This window comes from Trichoplusia ni, chromosome 10 (genome assembly GCF_003590095.1).
Source record: "Trichoplusia ni isolate ovarian cell line Hi5 chromosome 10, tn1, whole genome shotgun sequence".
NCBI lineage: Eukaryota > Metazoa > Arthropoda > Insecta > Lepidoptera > Noctuidae > Trichoplusia > Trichoplusia ni.
The window spans coordinates 11148190-11166714 of NC_039487.1; the positions used below are offsets into that span (position 1 = coordinate 11148190).

Here is an 18525-nt window from a genome sequence, read left to right on the forward strand (position 1 = left end):
AATGCGCGGTTACGTATAAATGCTCTTATGTAAAATGCATTAGTAGTCCATCATATTTATGACCGAAGCAGCGTGCTTAACTTAAATGTATATTTTCATTCATGTTGATGAAATACCATATTTTATCCAATACCAGTAAGGTATCTTTAAAAAAATACAATTTAAAGGTGCTGCGGTTCAACCGTTAAAAACTTGCAGACAGACAGATGCACTTACATATTAATAGACAACAACTATACAAGTATGGACTACCATATTAGTTTCAGGGCTCTGAACAGGCCATTAATATTCATAAGTACTGCTACATATCTCGGACTCCGGGCCCCTAAGCTGAAGCTCGACAGTGTATCGTGGAAAGCGGCATTTTAGCGGCGTCTCTAGTTAGTAATTTAATTTTAAACCCTCCCGAACTACCTCTATTGTTCCTAAGTCGGGACTTACAAGGATTTGGACGTTGTTGTTACTAAGTTTTGGCGGAATAAAAGAGTTATTTTTTGTTGTGTTTTGTGAGATTATTTTCGCTGCAATTTTTTACTAATAGTTTTTAAAATAGTACTTTTCATTTTTTTTGCTCTACATTTTTTTCAAACATATTTGTTTTTTACAAAAGCGATTCTATTTTCTATTTAACTAGATTCCATTAAAACCAAAAGACCCTTTTCAATTTCCTTAACAGAACTCTGAAACCGAACTTGTTCTGTTGACATCGACATGTCATTGTTCTTGTTCAACAAACAAGGAAGTTGACTTTAATATATTCTGGAAACATGGTTCTACATTGTATAAATATGATTCTTGTTATGCATCAAAAACGTCTGTTTCGAAGAAACGGCGAGGAAATGATTTTGATATTGTTTATAAAAGTTGTGATATAAGACAAGAGAATGCTTCCGCCTTCATTTGTTTTTATTGAGTCATGCAAAAGTATCTCTGTCTGTCTCGCATTCACACCAAAATGATTGTATGGCCGTCAAATGAGAAATTAATACATTATACATGTTATACGTCATCCATATTCTTTTTAATCTTCAATCTTTTTTGCTATTATTTTATTTTGTTGTAAGTATAAACTTCATGCAGGTATATGTTATTTGTAGTTTCTCAAACTGGCGATTTGAGTGAGTTTTTTTTTCTCCTTGCTCAGATCGATCTGGTACTTTCTTCAAAAGGCCAGTCCAAAGAAATACCGTGCATTGGTTTATGCATATCTATTCGCATTGAAATTGTCTGGACTTCAAAAGAGACTGTGACCCCTTGAGTTTGTTTCGACATTTTTTCTCAGGGTACTCAGATAGGAAATGTCGACTCCAGCGTTCTCAAAAAAATAAGAAGACATGTAAAAGTGATGATATATCCTACTTACAGAATAAATGATTTCATTTCATATGACAACATATAAATGTTTGCTTTAACAAGTTACTGTAGAACATTGTCTTAATAATTATAATTAAAGTATGCAACGGTTTATTCACGCGTTTTAATCAAGGTTGCCCGACTAGTTTCGGACCTAGCCAGATCTCTTAATCATAGCGGCCACGACGGCGGTTTCGCGAATGAATCCATTGGATCATTTAGTTATGAATGATCCTCAGAAGTTAATATAAGAATATTAGGTAAGTATATAATTAAAGTCAGTAATTAAAGTTCCGACAAAGTGAAAGCAGTTTAATGTAAACCACAACAATAGGTTTAAACCTCCTTATTTCGAAACCATCTCTCCTCATTAAGCTAGACAGAAATTTTATAATCAAATAAGGAGCCAGGAACCAATCACAACTCAACGATCTAAGGCTAACAGACTACAACAACACTACAGAGCGAATCACGTCTCTAGACGTTTGAAGAGCCTCTTGACATGAGGAGTGACCTCTAGATACCCTCCCGTACCTTTGCAGAAGGCTCTAGTCTACACAAACTTATTACGTTTCGATGTTTGACTTTTTCCGATTTTGAACTCTGATCTTTTGGATTTAAGTTGGTTTTTAAGTGGTGGAAATGATCAATCTTCTAAAATATAAATTTGCGTGTCACATTGTACGTCATTGCATTCCTACGACACGGCTCGACCGAATCTTATGAAATTTGGTATGTGAGAGAATCAGACAACTTTTTTTCATACTCCCTTTTTTATTCCTTATTTGTATGGCATATTAAAGGTTTTCCGGGAAAGATAGTGGAATATAAATATTATCGTGTACTGTTTAAGGTTATTTTATAATTCCATAAAAAAGATACAAATTTATCACCACTTTCGTTGATTATTCTCAATTTTAATCCATCCTGAATTAATTCGTTTAACTTTGATTCCAAACTTTTTAAATTGAAATAAACTAAATGAAATAAATCAAATCTAATCTCATTTTACCCAGAATTGAAATCACTTACAAAACGTGCACGTCAGTTTCAATATCATTTTTGAATGTGACTCAATATCCAATAATCGTCAAAGATGGCGGTCCTTACCGAAAATGTCCACTTTGCATCGGGAGGAAGGACTCCGAAGTCCTATTACACTTCTATTTGAAATATTTGACGTATAATCCTTTTTGAGGGTTCCAAAAATTGCTGGCACTTGCAATAAATATTACAGCTATTAATTTTATTTAATGAATAAAATTGTAATCTTCATTGTCGTTATACAGTAATTGAAGAAAGTAGATAATAAATGGCCTTAATTATTGACTTAGTAATTGTTAAGAGGCTTATTGATATCATTGCGGCTATAACTTTTCCATATATGGTTAAAATATTAACAAATGTAAGGAAATTCATTTTATTGTAACGTGAGAATGTGAGCTTTCCTTGAGCATGTTAATACAAGACTAAAATATATTTCTTTCTTCTGATACAGTTTACACACAATCGGACGGTAGGTACAATTGAAGCACAAAATAACATAAGTCAGCAAGTTAGGCATGTGAAAGCAGTTTTTGAAAACGTCAAGTCGTTCGATGTAAAACGACTCCAGAAGCTAGACGAAAAGCGCCAAGCCCAAAAAGAGAGGCCTAAGCCGTCGTACACCTATACTCTCAATTCTGCGGGTCAACTTTACTGCAGCGCTTGCGACCGAGTGTTTAGATCCAAACTCGGTCTAGTCAGTCACATCAGGGCTCACGCTAGGAGGTGAATTGCCAATGGTCGCCGTTATCGAAAACGATAAGGTGGACTATATATGTGAAAGCAAAGCTGTATTTTAGACATCGGCGCTATTTCAAAAAATGTATTAAAACTTTTTATTAAAACCTGAGTCGTATATTTTTTTTTCTACAATATCCTATGCTAAGCAAAAGTCTCTTTCCGAAAGAAAAACCATTTTTAATTACAACTCATCACCTATCCGTATAACAAGACACTTTTAAAACAATACAATAACATAAAACATTTGTATTAAAATCTCTTTGGTGAAACACACCAAGTTTTTGACAGGTAACTGACAGCGCGAGTCGCGACATCTTTGTACTTGTACTTGAGTGACGTCATAATATGTTGAGAGCCAACTCGATTTGAAGAGAACGGAACGAGGTTTTTTATTTGAGTCTTTTGTCATAAAAGACATGTTTTCTTCTGTAGTGTAATTGTGAATACGTGTAATCTTGTTGCTTGGAAGAAATGTTTGAGCAATTTTTGTTTTTAAAGTAGTTTAATACTTTTTAAATTTCATGGGGTAAGGTAATTTAAATGAGGCTACGAAATAAAGTGATATTTTTTACATTTTTTTATGGCTACTAGATAATTTTTTTTTAGTAAACGTATCAAAACACATTTCTAAGTCAAATCGAACGATTCATTCATCCATTAAACGGTTCAGTAGAAATGACGTTATAAAGAATATTACATACACAGCCCATTTACCTCAATAAAATGAATAAAAGATTATCACATTCTAATACAAAACCGCTTACAAAGATACATGAACGATAATAACTACATTTGTTCAATATAATTCGCTTCCAATACCGCAATAAAACACTAGGGAACTATCGGTGTCAGTTTAATGGCTATTTGACACACACACAGACACACAATTTATAAGGCCATTGCATGTCTGGCCAGTTGAGGTACCGCATTGAAAGGGTGAAGGGCTATATTTCAAAGGCTAAAGGGACGATATATTTAAACCTGATACTGACAAGGAAGTCTTTGTCACTGTTCAACAGTATGTGTAGGTACTAGCTGTTGCAATCGGATCCACCCGATACAAATCAAAAATGATCCCACGATAACTTAAAATTGAGATAAAAACTATGGTAAATGTATTAATCCAGGTGTCTGTTTACCGAGTTTTGTCTTAATCCGTTCAGTGGTTTTTGCGTGGAAGTGGAACAAACATGCATCCACACATCAAGACATATAAATTTAAGCCTTTGTCCAACCGTTTTGGGGTCGGCTTCCAGTCTAGCCAGACGCAGCTTAGGACCAGTGAATTACCAGGAGCGTGTGCCTATCTGACTTCCTCAATTCAGTTACCTGGGCAACACGATACGCCTTAACTTACTAAGTGCCTGTAACGACTATCAAAGATGTATTAATAACAGCCGGGACCCTCAATTTATCAACATCACGTCAACCTGTCTTCCAGAACACGTAATATCTCCTTATGACATCGATGGTCACTCATCCACGGAACGACCGTATCAATTGCAACTTAACCTGTGATCGATCAACTTGTAAAGTTGTAGGTTGTCACGAATGTATTAGCTCTACAACTTATTCCTTATTTGTTTCTAGATAAGTCCTCGAGTGAATCCAAGACCTCATTGCATTTGAATGGAAAATAAAGCTAAGTTCACACTAGAGAACGCTATAATATAATATGATCTCAAACGGAGTTGGCTTTGTGAATTACAGCTGAGTGCATATTGTTCGAGGTACTTAGGTGTCAATTAACCTGGTTGAGTACACCTCGTGGTACTTATAGTGTACGCGTTATGTGTCATAGTGTAATGATGGGTTTTGGCTGATATTTTGGTGTCAAGAGTTAAACTTATACAGGTGTTGTAGGCATAGTTTAAGGATTTTGTATTTTTATCACAAATATTGTTTACAAGTCTATCTTGAGAATATGATCACTACTACTTAATGATAGTGGGTTAAATAAATGAATGCATACAACGTAACGCAAGTTAGTTTTTCCACCTTTGACCAGTTTTAGCCAAGAAACTGTAATATGGATTAAAAAAAAATCAAACTTTTTAGTGAATAAAAACGTGTTTTATTTTGGAAAAATCATGGTTTCATATCAAAAGTTAAAAAAGCGTATTTTTAGATAACGTAAAATTAAAAATAAAATATTTAAAACGCCTCCAACAATTTTAAACGGTTCAACCAATTTTATTAAACATGTCTAAGAACACTTGCGCATGATTTACCTTTAATACAAAATAAACTAAATTGAAGTCGGTTAATCCGTTCGGGCGCTACGATGCCACATATAGACCTACAACACCCCTCTTTTTGTGACCGGCGTAAAAATAATATTATCTCCTTTAATCTAATAAAGAGCTGAAATTGTAAGAAAGGGCCAGTATGACAGTTCATTCAATTTTCTCTTAGTTGTATTCAGTGATATTTGTAACGCAAGTTTTGGGACTTGTCCAAAGAATAGCGAATACAATTTAATATGCGAGGCCTAACTGTGTCAGCGCTCATATTGTGAATCTGATATGCAACGCAGACAGTTATGTGAAAATAGGAGTTCTAGGAAACTTATTTAGTGTCGTGAAAATATTCGATTTAAAGTTTAAATGATATGTAGGTAATTATTTTGTTAATGGTCTTTATTAGTAGAATTGTTATTTTATATCAAAACTAGCTATCCCAGCAAACGTTGTTTTCTATACACCTTATTTCCATGGAATTTCGGGTGTGGAAAAATATAACATAGGACTCAAATTAAATAAAAAAGTTAGGACTCATTATTTAAAAGTTTAATATTTATGACAAATTCCGTTTGTTTTCTCTACAATATAGTTTTTTTTTTGTTTACAGGTAAGGCGATGCATTCAATCGACTCAACTCGAGAAACGAAATGTTTGTAAGTAACTTTTGTAAACAATATTTTTATTGCATTTAACACCTACTTTACTTTGTCCAACAGGCGTTAGATTTTTCGGATATCCATGTCACCATGCCAATTTGTTTACACAAATGCTTCAAGCATTTTGGAAGAGGAAATTGTATACTTTTAAAGACTCAATAACTGTTATATACAGTCACATATTTTTATTATACATAAATGCTTGTTATAATTACAAGTATTTTAATTACTAGGCAAAGGCCCTTTTTGAGGAAGATTTAAGCATTGATCACCTCACTAGCTCACTGCGGGTCACATTCCAATGAATGCACGGATAGCCAAGTGGTAGAGGTCATCACGCCAAACCCAATGTGTGCGACGTGTCGCGGAATTGATCCCCGCGTAGGACAAGCATTTGTGTGATTCACAAATGCTTGTTCTGAGTATGGGTGTCCTTGTGCATGTGAATTGTATGTTTGTGAAACACCCCGCGACACAAGGATTAAATTCATTAGAGCGGGAGTCGTTTAAAAAAAAATGACATCCAGGATTTATCAATGGTGTCTTAAGAAACTACATTCAACTTAATAAAAAATCTTTCCAGTTGCCTGCGCTTAATTACAAGTACCAAAGAGAAACAAATATTATTTACGTACGGTTACCGCAAACAGTACGTGCTTGCCAACCTTTCAAAGTAATCAAATAGAACTAACAACGGGAAGTAAATTGAAATGTGTGTACGCAGGTAAAATGTTTGCATAACATGTGTTAAGTGCTCAATAATAATACATTGTTACATTTTGTTGCGGATTCTAAAACTGCAAGTTGTTGTACTGGGTTTTATGTGTAGTTTTGTAGGTTGTTTATTTTAGATGCAGCTCAGTTTATTGAAGCTGAAACTATCTTTTTCAGGTGTCTGCCAAAACTCTTAAAAGTGATATTATTGCAGTTGTGCTAGAGAGAGAACGCATTAGACTGGGTAAAGCGGCATCTCTTTCCAACTCCCGGCTTCTTTCTTTTCACACATCGAGATAGTAGCCTTTTTTTTCAAAAAATTGAATAATTGCGCTGTTTGTAGATAAAATATTAAAGATTTTAACGAGATCGTGATTAGTGCTTGAACTGGCCACATAAACACATGGCGCCAAAAAAAGACTAGAAAAAACTTATAACACAATTTAGTTTATAATTAGAGTTACAGTTATAGCATAAGCTTATAGTTACAGATACAGTAACGGTTATAAAGTTGATAACGCGCATCAAAAAATGGACATTCGCAAAAGGTAGTCGTTGCTACGATGTAGCCGTAGCAACCATCACTTGCTACGCTGACCATGTGCTACGAGTAACACTGGAAGTAGAGATACAATAACGTTTGTTACAGTTTCGATTGCAAAGAGTTTCAAAACCAGGTAACCTTGTAAGGAAGTAAACAATTTTCTCATTGTTATTGTTTAATTAAAATGTTCGGTTAGATACATTTCTGAACTGAACAAGAAGGTTGTTGCGGAACTTCCAATTTTGTTTATGTTTTTGCTTTTCTTTGATTATGAGAGGTTGTTTTTAGCAAGTTACCATTTTAAGATGGCTTATATTATATTTTGGTACCGATTCAAAATTCTACGACACGATTATTGCCAAAAACTCAAAATAATAAAATATAAAACATGGATTGGTAACGGAGTGATAGATGACTAACATTTTTTGAAATTCTATTTTTGCGGAAATAGTCGTCGTCATCATCCTCCTAGCTGTGCTTTAGAGGGAACCACTGAGTCTGACCTCCTCAACCTACATACTTGTTCAACATGACACCCTTTAGTCCGATTGGTTGTCATACTTTCTAGCTTCTGACTATAAAGACGCCTGTAGAATAAGAGTTAATAGCAGCCGGGGCCCGCAGTTTAACGTGCCTTCCTACACGGAGGACCTTGTTATATCTACAGATGACCACCTATCAACGATACCATCAAGTATCAAGTGTAACTCTACCTGTGCTCAAAAAAATTGTGCAATATTGCAGTTTTTATTACTATACAATTTTAACAACACATTTTGCCTTAGTTCATCGACATCGTACCTGACCGCACATGATCGGTAGTTTATCCACGTCTATAGAAAGGCTCGCGATAATGAATTTTAATGCACTCGTGCTTAATGCAATATTAATGGCGACAGAGTGGACTAAACCGCTCTCTTTAATTAATACTCACCGGCTTCGGTTTATTGAGCTTTTATTGTTTTACTAGCTGTTGCCCGCGACTTCGTCCCCGTGGGTAGAAGATATAAGTTATGATTTATACCTGCCCTGTTTTTTTCACATTTTCCATTGTATCTTCGCTCCTATTAGTCGCAGCGTGATGGTTAATAGCCTAAAGCCTTCCTCGATAAATGGTCTATTCAACACAAAAATATTTTTTCAATTTGGACCAGTAGTTCCTGAGATTAGCGCGTTCAAACAAACAAACAAACTCTTCAGCTTTATATATTAGTAAAAAGATATAGATTAACAGGATCGAAAACTATGTCCTTAGTATAGTTAACTATTAGGACTGTAAAAAACTATTGTTCTTATTTATTGTTAGGATTAATATTAAAAGAAATAGTTTAAAAAAATTTACATTGATTCAATAACAGCTGACAGTCACACGAAAGCTACTTTCTGTATCCTTAGAGTATAATGATATAAAATTTATTGAAACTTCAAAAACAATAAATTAATTCACAACCGACTTATTTTGTTTATTTAAACAAATTTGTTCCTGCATTAAGAAATTTAATCTCGATGTCGCGGGCGTTTTTACAAGCATTCAAGTCAGCCAGACTTAGAATAAGTATTCGTGGATCACACAAATGCTTGTCCTACGAGATGAGCGTCGCACGTCGCAAACTGTGGGTTTGGCTTGGTGATCTCGTGTCTATTCATGTAGTCACCGTTAGAGAGCCTTAGGATACAATTATTAATTTAGTAGAATGTCCAATAAAACAATGTCGGATTTAGATTTTATCCTATTTTCAGATAAAACCAAATGGTGTTTATGCAACTGAACATATTTTTAGGGAAACCTTTAACAAAATACCACTGATCAATTTTATTTTACAAATCAAATACTCAAAGCTTTTATGGATTTTATCGCAACTCAATAAAGGTACCGAAACCTCAAAAAGTTTTCAATACGTTTCAAACCGGAATATGAATTTAATATCGAATATAAAAAAAAAACAATTATGGCTACCACTCTAAAAATATAGACTATCAAAGGTAAATTAAATTCACAAATTCGAACGAAACCACGTTACAGTCCGGTTTTTAGGGTACCGTAACCTAAAATATGCTTCCTAGTCTTTCTTGTATATCTAGTTGATTCATTATAAGCAAAGACTTAATGTAGACCTTTACGAAACTAAGGAAATGACCTGAAGGCGAAATAAAAAACCAAGAAAAAAAAATAGTTTTTATGACCTGCATGCAAAGGGTCCTTTACGCGAACCTAACGCATCATAGACAAACCATCAGCATGATAAAAAAATATGTATGTAAATATATGAAAAAATACGTATATTTCGATTCGAAAATGTTCAGAACCTCATTTGTGTGACTCTGCCTCTCTTGACCGATTTTATTTGAAATCCTCTCGATGGTAGCTGAAAAATCACTTGGACCGATGATGTATTGAATTATTCGATTCATGTCGACCGTTCCTGACGTGGGCTGTTAACTTAATACCTTTGCATCGTTCCTTTTAAAAAAAAAAAACCTTTTGTATTCGAATATCATTTTTAATTAATATGTAGATTCTATCGTTTTATTATTGGTATTCCAAATTTAAATCATGTTGATTTAAATTGGCTTTGATTTCGTTATAGATTATTTTTGTTGAAATGTAAATTGAATCTGTTTATTGGAAAATTTAATGAATGTTTTAGAGAATGTAATATTTATTTAAAATTATTTATTATTCTCACAAAGGTTTCTAGTTAATATATTCAAGTGTTTTGTTGATCATTTTAGTCAGTTAGGTACGTAACTATAACCTAAGACCATGTCATAATTCGTTATTGTATAGTCATCATTCACAAATATAGACATAAAAAATCTCAATATCCTCAAAAGCCGACAAATGTCACGAAATTGAGACTCAATCCAAGCCACATACTGAAAACCTTTCTGTATGAGCCTATAAAATAAATTAAGGCTCCGATATTTAAACCTGCACTAACTCTTCCCAGGTTTGACGAGTATTTATAACGATGGCTGTAGTCCGACGCAGGTAAAAAAAGCTCTGAAGCGTCATTGAAATCCCTCCTATTAGCGCCATAGAGTTTCGGAAAAAAAGTTCGAAAATATTTAGCAAAAAATTACTACCTATAATAAACTATATATTATTTAAAAAAAAAAACTATTATCTATAAGTTAGTACACAACTTACAACCTAGATAGTATGTGAGTACGTAAGAGTGTTTGTGAGTGCGTGTGGCTGCACCGATTTCAATGAAATTGGGTTTGGAGGTAACTGACACGTTGAATAGACACTAATTCTACTTATTCCTTTAAGGTCATTGTTCTTGCAGCTATAACACGGAATTAAAGCGGCAAAACCACGAGCAACAGTTAGTGTAGGTACTCATCATCGGCCTACCCTTTTCCCAACTATGTTGGGGTTGGCTACCAGTCTAACCGGTTTCAGCTAAGTACCAGTGTTTTACAAGGAGCGACTGCCTATCTGACCTCCTCAACCCACTTACCTGGGCATCACGATACCCCTTGGTTAGACTGATTGTAAGACTTCTCAAGCTTCTGACTACCTGTAACGACTGTCAAAGATGTAGGAATTACAGCCGGGACCCACAATTTAACGTGCCTTCCGAAACACGGAGGACCTCGTTATGACAAATATGGTCACCCATCTACGGGCATAGCTTAACCTGTGATCGTTTCACTTATGCGGTTATATTAGGTACTATGGCAAATAATTATCAATTCTTAAAACATTTTTTATCAATATCCGAGCACCTAGCAAAGCAATTTTCATTTAGATACACGGTTATATAGATACAGGTTTTTAGTCGCTCTCTTTTATTATTTCTTTAGTAGCTCTTTTGACATGCGTCCAATTACACATTTAATTATTTCAGCCATCCCATTTTGTTTCGTTACTCGATAACACGACGGTCCCGCGATGTCATGTCAATATTGTTAATGTCAATGTGACAGTAATTAAGCCACAGTGTTGAACAAGGTTTTATTGGTCACTGTACCAACATAATACAGTTTTAATGTTGACACGTTATTGATCTAGGTAGAGTCATATGGATGCATTGTTGTACATTTTTTGACGGTATCATTTTACTAGTTCAAATTGAAGATAGAATACGAAAATTATATTTAAGATGTTACAAATATAAAAGGAATAAGGAGTTACAAACCTCGAAAATAAAATAGATTTTCTTGCCACTCGTAAAAAATAATAATATAAGTCAGTTAGTCGCATAATGAAATTATAATAGAGTAGCAAAAATAGAACTTATATTTATTTGAAAAAATATGAATAAACTTGTTTACTTCTGACAAATCTCATGTAATTTAATGATCGCCAGACAATAGTAAACTTTATTGAACGTTATAGCTTCACACGTAGAAAAAGCATTAAAGAAAGAAAACAATTCCACTGCACTAATGCACTCACCTAAGGGCCTGCCTGCACTATCTAAAAGTGATATTATTGCTGTTGCGAAAGCGTGACAGCACTATCCGGTGTAGGGCGCCATCTCTCTTCCTCAATTGCTATTGGTGATGGTGATCCTCAATTGCTATATTAGTCTAAGTTTTAGTGGTAGACCACTCTGACCATTTACGAGAAATACTGTCCTTTACGACAGTCGTTAATTGACATTAAGTTTATTTTTAAATTAGTATTATTGCCTATTAAAGTTATTGAAGTTGCTGAGATCTTTAATTTTTTTTATGTATCATTCTCTCTGGGGTAGAGGCATTAAAAACTATTAAACAGAGAAAAAGTGTGAAGCTTATAACCATCATAAAAACTACCACTGAATATTTTATTGAAATATGGTATAACTTACTTGAGTACTTTATATTCAATTTCGAGTCCCGAAATTAGGTATTATTTTATTTAAACTTTTCTAAAATTGGCGTTCAATGAATTGAAGAAAGGTTTGCAAAAACCTAATCAGAATTCTGATGTGCAAGCTATTTAATTTTCCAACCCCTATATTGCAAATCGGAAACTGTGAATGTGAGTTTTGTGACACCCGGTACATGGGTAAGTACCACATAAAACCGCTTCACATCTTTCTAGAAAATCATCATTCGTCAAGGCATCTGACTATAAATTTTATTTCCCCTAAAAATTGGCTCTCCTTTATTCCTCTACAAGCCTCAAAAAAGTGGGGTAACCTGCTCTATTTCCCCAGTAAGCCCGCACAAAGATTTGAGTGAACAATTTTATCCGTCCATTACCGGGATGGCTAGCTTATTGTTCAGTGGGCCGACAATGAGTGAATGGAACGGATGAAAATGTTTTTACATTCGCGCTTGCACTTCTAGCCATTGTTTGCAATGGAGATTAGAGATGGAATGATGTTATTTTTTTCCTTTTAAACTAATACTAAGTTTCTATCCCGACGGGCCTATTGGTCTAGTGGTTAGTGACCCTGACTGCTATACCGGAGGTCGTGGGTTCGATTCCCGCCCAGGCCAAATGTTGTGTGATGCGCATGATTATTTGTTCTGATGTCTGGGTGTAATTTATCTATAATATGTATGTATTTAGAAATATATAAGTAAGTTTATCAGTTGTCTGGTTACCATAACACAAGCTCTGCTCAGCTTGGGATCAGATAACCGTGTCTGAGTTTTCCCAGGATATAATATATTAATATATTATAATATCCCGGTTTTATGTTCTCATGATATCATTTTCGTTTTGTGGCATTTGTAAAAGTATATAAGCTTTACAAATTTCACAGCACAACGCATCATTTTTAATCTCTCCTTTTTATAACCGAACTTTAAAATACAACCAATTTACCAAGAAGTCGGTTTACAGAAAATCAAATTGCATCCCTGAGGACTACTCTTTGGGTCAAAACACTTAATATAATATTTAGGATCGTATGAAGGTCACTTTGTTCTACCTTGGGGTTCTATGAAAAGGAGAGTCTGATCCCTTCATGAATTTATTTAGGGTCAGTAGAGTTAAGTGGGGTAGATGATAAAATATTGATCCCCAAATGTGTTCAGTTATTTTCTTGTAACAATTACACAAAGGTTTCGTTAGCATAAATACATAGTGATATTAAATTATATAAATGCAAATTATGAAGGTATTTTTTTGTGTTATTTTTATGACTTTACATAATAATCTTTATTCTGGATATTACTTCGACTTTGTCAGTGTTGTTTTAAAGATATAAATACACCAAAACAAGTTCGTAGTTTAGCTTTTATCTAAAATTTTGTATAAAAATCTTTCTCATGAATTCAAAACTTGCTAAACTGTTTAATACATGTAAAACTTTTTTTTAGTCATAAACAAGTAATCTGAAATTTGAAACCTTAGTATTGAACTTTAAGTTTATTTATTAAAGTAAAAAGTTTTTTAAAACTCATAACTCTTAGGAAGCAATTCCCAGATATTTCTAACGATACATTTCAATACATCTTGAGCTAATTACGCTATTGATGCGTGTTCCCGTTTCAGAAACTGAAGTAAATGGGGCAAGACACTCAGCTATCATTTACGCCTTATCACTTAATGCTGACTAACAATATCACTTTTATTCTTGTAAGGTAGAGTCTTGACACTAAATAGATCATTCATGTCCATTCGCCTGGCTTCGGCAATCAACGTCAAAGTAGGTGTTATTGGATCTCGTAAAAATAATACCGCTTTTGCTGATTTATCGTTTCCGATAATATTTATTGGCAAATAAAACAACATTGATAAAGGCTCTGTGATAAATGAGGCTCAATAATAATGTTTGTCAGTTTATTATGGCTTAGGTGGGTTAGGGTGTCAAAGTGTGTATTTAAATATTTTTGGGATGATTTTGAAAATAAATGTCGTAATAGAAACCGAAAAAATAAGTTGTGATTAATCAATGCGTCCACTTTCCCTATACGGGGTTAAGCCTTTGCCCAGCCTTGGGAACCCCAATATACAAATTTATACGATTTTTTGACATATTGTAAGTGGAGAAAATAAAAAGGCTAATGAGACTAAAAAATTATATTCTACTAATATTCTGTCAGTAAAATAAATTAATAACATGTTACTTCGAAAACCCATATTCCAATTTAAACTTTTAAATAAACTGTCATCTTGAAGGTAGCCATGACGCATACAATACACCTTCAGATGACGTAGCGCTACGACGTAGGCTCGCCTACAAAGGCTACGAGGCCTACGTCAAGCGCTCCATTCAACTGATAATGTCGCTTTGTATGTCAAACTATATTTATACGGAGGCTTTCTAAATTATTAAAATGAAGATGAGTTTGTTTTGTAGAATAATCATTAGAATATTTGAATTTATAGGTATTCAGTTGGCAGTATGTTTAACAAAAAGTTTTGTAAAGTTCCATACAGGTTTTCGGTATTTTTTACAGCTTTTAGGTTAAATTGCTTATCAAAACGTGTTGCCATAGGCTATATAAATTTTCGAATTAAATAATAGGCAACAACTGATATACAGATACACATACATATGTATATCCAAATCAATCAACTGCAGGGCACAAAACATATTATGTATGCAGATTAAATGATTAAGATCCATACATAAAGTATCACATCAAAAATACATAGCATAAACCCATACGCTCGTACATTCAACCACACAAGTAACACGCTTTAAACAAACAGCGACTCTACCTCTATGAAATAAGGTCGAAAATTACATTGGTCTGAAAGAACATGTGTTGCCATACGTTCCGTATATCTCGTACATTGGGTAATGACACGAAGGCTGTTCATAAAACAAATTGGACGTAAATTACCGTGGCTCAGTCCTCCATTACTTTTAATTACAAAGTCGGTAAGAGGAGGGCATGAATCATCTAGTATTCAGTCTGAGTACTGAAAATATTCTGCTTTTAAATATTTAGCATGTAGTCTGTGAAAGAGTTCATGTATGTGAGGTCAAAATGTAAGAAATATGCTATGATATAAATCTATAGAAGCTGTTATAAAAAGTTACAGGTAATAACAATCAAGTCAAGATGTCATACGTATGCGTACCGCTTGGACTGTTTCTATTATGGTAGCTAAAGGATAGTCAAATAAAACTAGGTAGAAAATATAACAACCATCATTTTAAAAAGGGCAATTTTTTATTCGCTAATAAAATACTATAATCTATACTAATATATAAAGCGAGTTTGTTTGTTTGTTTGAACGCGCTAATCTCAGGAACTACTGGTCCAAATTGAAAAAATCTTGTGTTGAATAGACCATTCATTGAGGAAGGTTTAAGGCTATATACCATCATGCTGCGACTAATAGGAGCGAGGATACAAAGGAAAATGTGGAAAAAAAGGGCACTTAGAAATTTAATAATCAATATTAATTAATTACACAAAACAACTAGTACATAAACCATAATTACTTTACTTTCATGACGCTGACTAACTAGACGCTTACAAATAATGACCAAATTAATCGCTTCTGCAAGTCGCGCCTGAGTTATTATCACTGCGAGCTAACAGTCAAACAACAGTTTACGCAAATAACAGTATTGCCTGTGGATTTACATATATCTGTGACTTTATTTTAGAACTAATTTTAAATAGACGATGTGAACATTTTGCGAACAGAAAAAGGCAATCGTGGAGTAACTAAGAAATCATAATGGAAACAAAATACTCGACCAGATAATTTTGAAATTAAAAACGAAAAATAACGTTTGTACTTAGGTTTCCGTACAACTGCGGACTTTATGTCATATACGTGAGATAGAGGCTGGATAGTGGTGTGGTAGCAGGCAGATGTAAATTTTCACATGTATTTCTGTAGCCGATATAACAAAAACTTTATACTTAAAATAAAGGTCTAGGTAAGGCAACGATTTTAATGATAAGTTTGTTGGGTATCCCATTTTGAATACTCCTTTTTGGACAGTTGCTTAAAATTTTACTCTGGATTAAATTCGATTCGATCTTTAGTTAGACAATTTATTGAAAGAGAAAATTTCTAACAATATAGAAAATACATTGAAGATTTATTTAGTCAGAATTTGTAATACCAATCATAATAGCGAACATTTATTTAACATTCCTTTCTCTTATTTCCAGATTCCATTAAAACAAAATACTTATTCGCTGTTTAAGGAGAGATACAAAAATTTATTAGATACAATTCGTAGCATGTTGCGAGGAAATAGACCGATTTGTCACTTGGGGGAGAACCTTGAATAAACCGACTACCAGAATGGATGAGGACTATACCCTGTTATCCAGTTAAAAATGGAGGGAAAAATACGGAAATAAACGTTTAACAAAACATGTTGAATGGTGCATGTGGTTAAAGGGTGCAGAAACCTTTCAGTTTTTTAATGAACACATTCGTTACGCTAGATTTAGCAGCGGTAGGAAAATTAATAAATAAAATTAGACTCCGTCAATTAAAGATATCGAGCTGGTTTTTGATAAGTCTTTAAAGGTGCAGGATTGCACGCCATGATAAGATTACACGTCTAGATAAATGAGGCAGAATGTACTTGGATCCTACACTATTTTGTGAAAACCTTAGGTGGTAGTTTCGTACTCAAATTATCCTAATTATTAAAGTATCGATGCTTGTCCATTTGATCCTGTTTCCGTCCGTCTGCCACAAGGCTGTTTCGGGCTATAAATTTACACATTGATGTATTTTGTGGCTGCAACAGACCCTAAAAAATAAGGATCAAAGTGATGATGGCCTTATAAAAATAGGGGCCATACACCTAGAAAAGATCCTTTTCAACCTATCAAATGTGATGCAGGGATTTCCGACCACAATTTTCATAAAACTTCCAATTATTAAACCATCATGCAGTCGACGGTAAAAAAAATCAAACTTATCTGATCTGTTCACTACTATCAAAACTAATAACACCAACATTAAATTACTTAAACAATTCCCAGCAATTTCTTTTATTATTTTACGAAAAACCAAAACATTATTTTAACTGGAAGTGAACCAAACTCTGTTCTAGTGCACTCTCCGTTGGAATACCTATAGACAAGCGGTCTTGACGTAAAAGCTTCTGGCCAACGCAATATATTGAGTCTGAGTAAATACTGCAGAAATTGGAAAAGGAAATAGTTAAAGATAAAAGGAAGCAGCATTTTGTCTAGATTTATAAAATTTATTCTACATTCTGTCTTAATATAAATATTTCTCATGGTGTAAGTAGTTCTATCTATACTCTATACTAATATATAAAGCTGAAGAGTTTGTTTGTTTGAATCTCTGGAACTACTGGTTCAAATTGAAAAAAATATCGCGGAAGGTTTTAGGCTATATACTATCACGCTGCGACTAATAGGAGCAAAGATACAATGGAAAATGTGGAAAAAACAGGGAAAATTATTAATTTTCGAGGGCTTCCGTTCAAAAATTCCTAACTTATATCTTCTAACCACGCGGGCGTAGTCGCGGGCAACAGCTAGTAAGTAATAAAAATGAAAGAATACATTTTCTAAGCATTCATGACAATAATTATTTATTAAACAACGGTTTACCCATGCGTGATTCGGGATTGCTGCACTAGGTTTTTACTCAACCAGAGAAAGGACTCTGGTTGGGTCATCATAAGCTGAAGCGCGGTGGTCGAAAGTAAAAAAAACTGAATTGTAATCCAAATTGTTTGTCATTGTAATATAAAAGTATTTTTTTAGGTTTGTTTATAAAAGGTAAAAAAAAACAACAAGGAAGTGTTCCTGTTGTGCTATTAAAAACAAAATACGCTTGACAGCTAGTGTAGTTAAATCATACTAAAGACAAATTGCCAAAGCACTGAAAATTACCACCATTTTGACTTCAGCTGCCGACTGCACTATGATCATTAATATTCGACCAATAAGCAAATATTGAACAACATTCATACACGCAATATTTAAATAGTAATGAATGCATTCATACATTAATTATTGAGGTAATTGCAAATAATTTAATTACATTTTGATTGCGTTTCGTACGGGCTTTATTCATGTAACGTAGACCACACAATAATAGTTGATACTTCATAAACTGAATAATATTATATGATTTATTGTAATATGGCAACATTGTGTTACTGAGATTTAATCTCATAATAAAACAGTAGATCAAAAGGTATTAATTTCAAGGAAACCTTTTTGAAACAACGAATAGGACAGTCTCTGATAAATATGCCTTTTCGAAGGATGACGTAGCGACTTCGTAAATGCACAATCGTGACGTCAAGTGTAAATTTTATTTGATAATTTTAACAACGTATATTTTGGGGACAAAAAAAGAAAAGGG

The 18525-nt window shown here is 33.8% G+C and overlaps 1 protein-coding gene and 1 long non-coding RNA gene across 6 annotated transcripts in view; both read left to right on the plus strand.

The window, feature by feature from the left end:
* The window catches only part of LOC113498224 (GTP-binding protein REM 1-like), a 135824-nt gene that overhangs the window by 36887 nt on the left and 80412 nt on the right, over positions 1-18525 (plus strand). The window lies entirely within an intron of this gene.
* Positions 3364-18525, plus strand: part of LOC113498062 — a 44936-nt gene continuing 29774 nt past the window's right edge. Inside the window, exons 1-5 of one of the 5 annotated variants that reach the window (XR_003400949.1) lie at positions 3364-3669; positions 4729-4868; positions 5989-6034; positions 6621-6761; positions 16332-16365. This is a non-coding gene — a long non-coding RNA (uncharacterized LOC113498062). The other 4 variants (XR_003400948.1, XR_003400951.1, XR_003400950.1 and 1 more) reach the window with 4 other exon arrangements.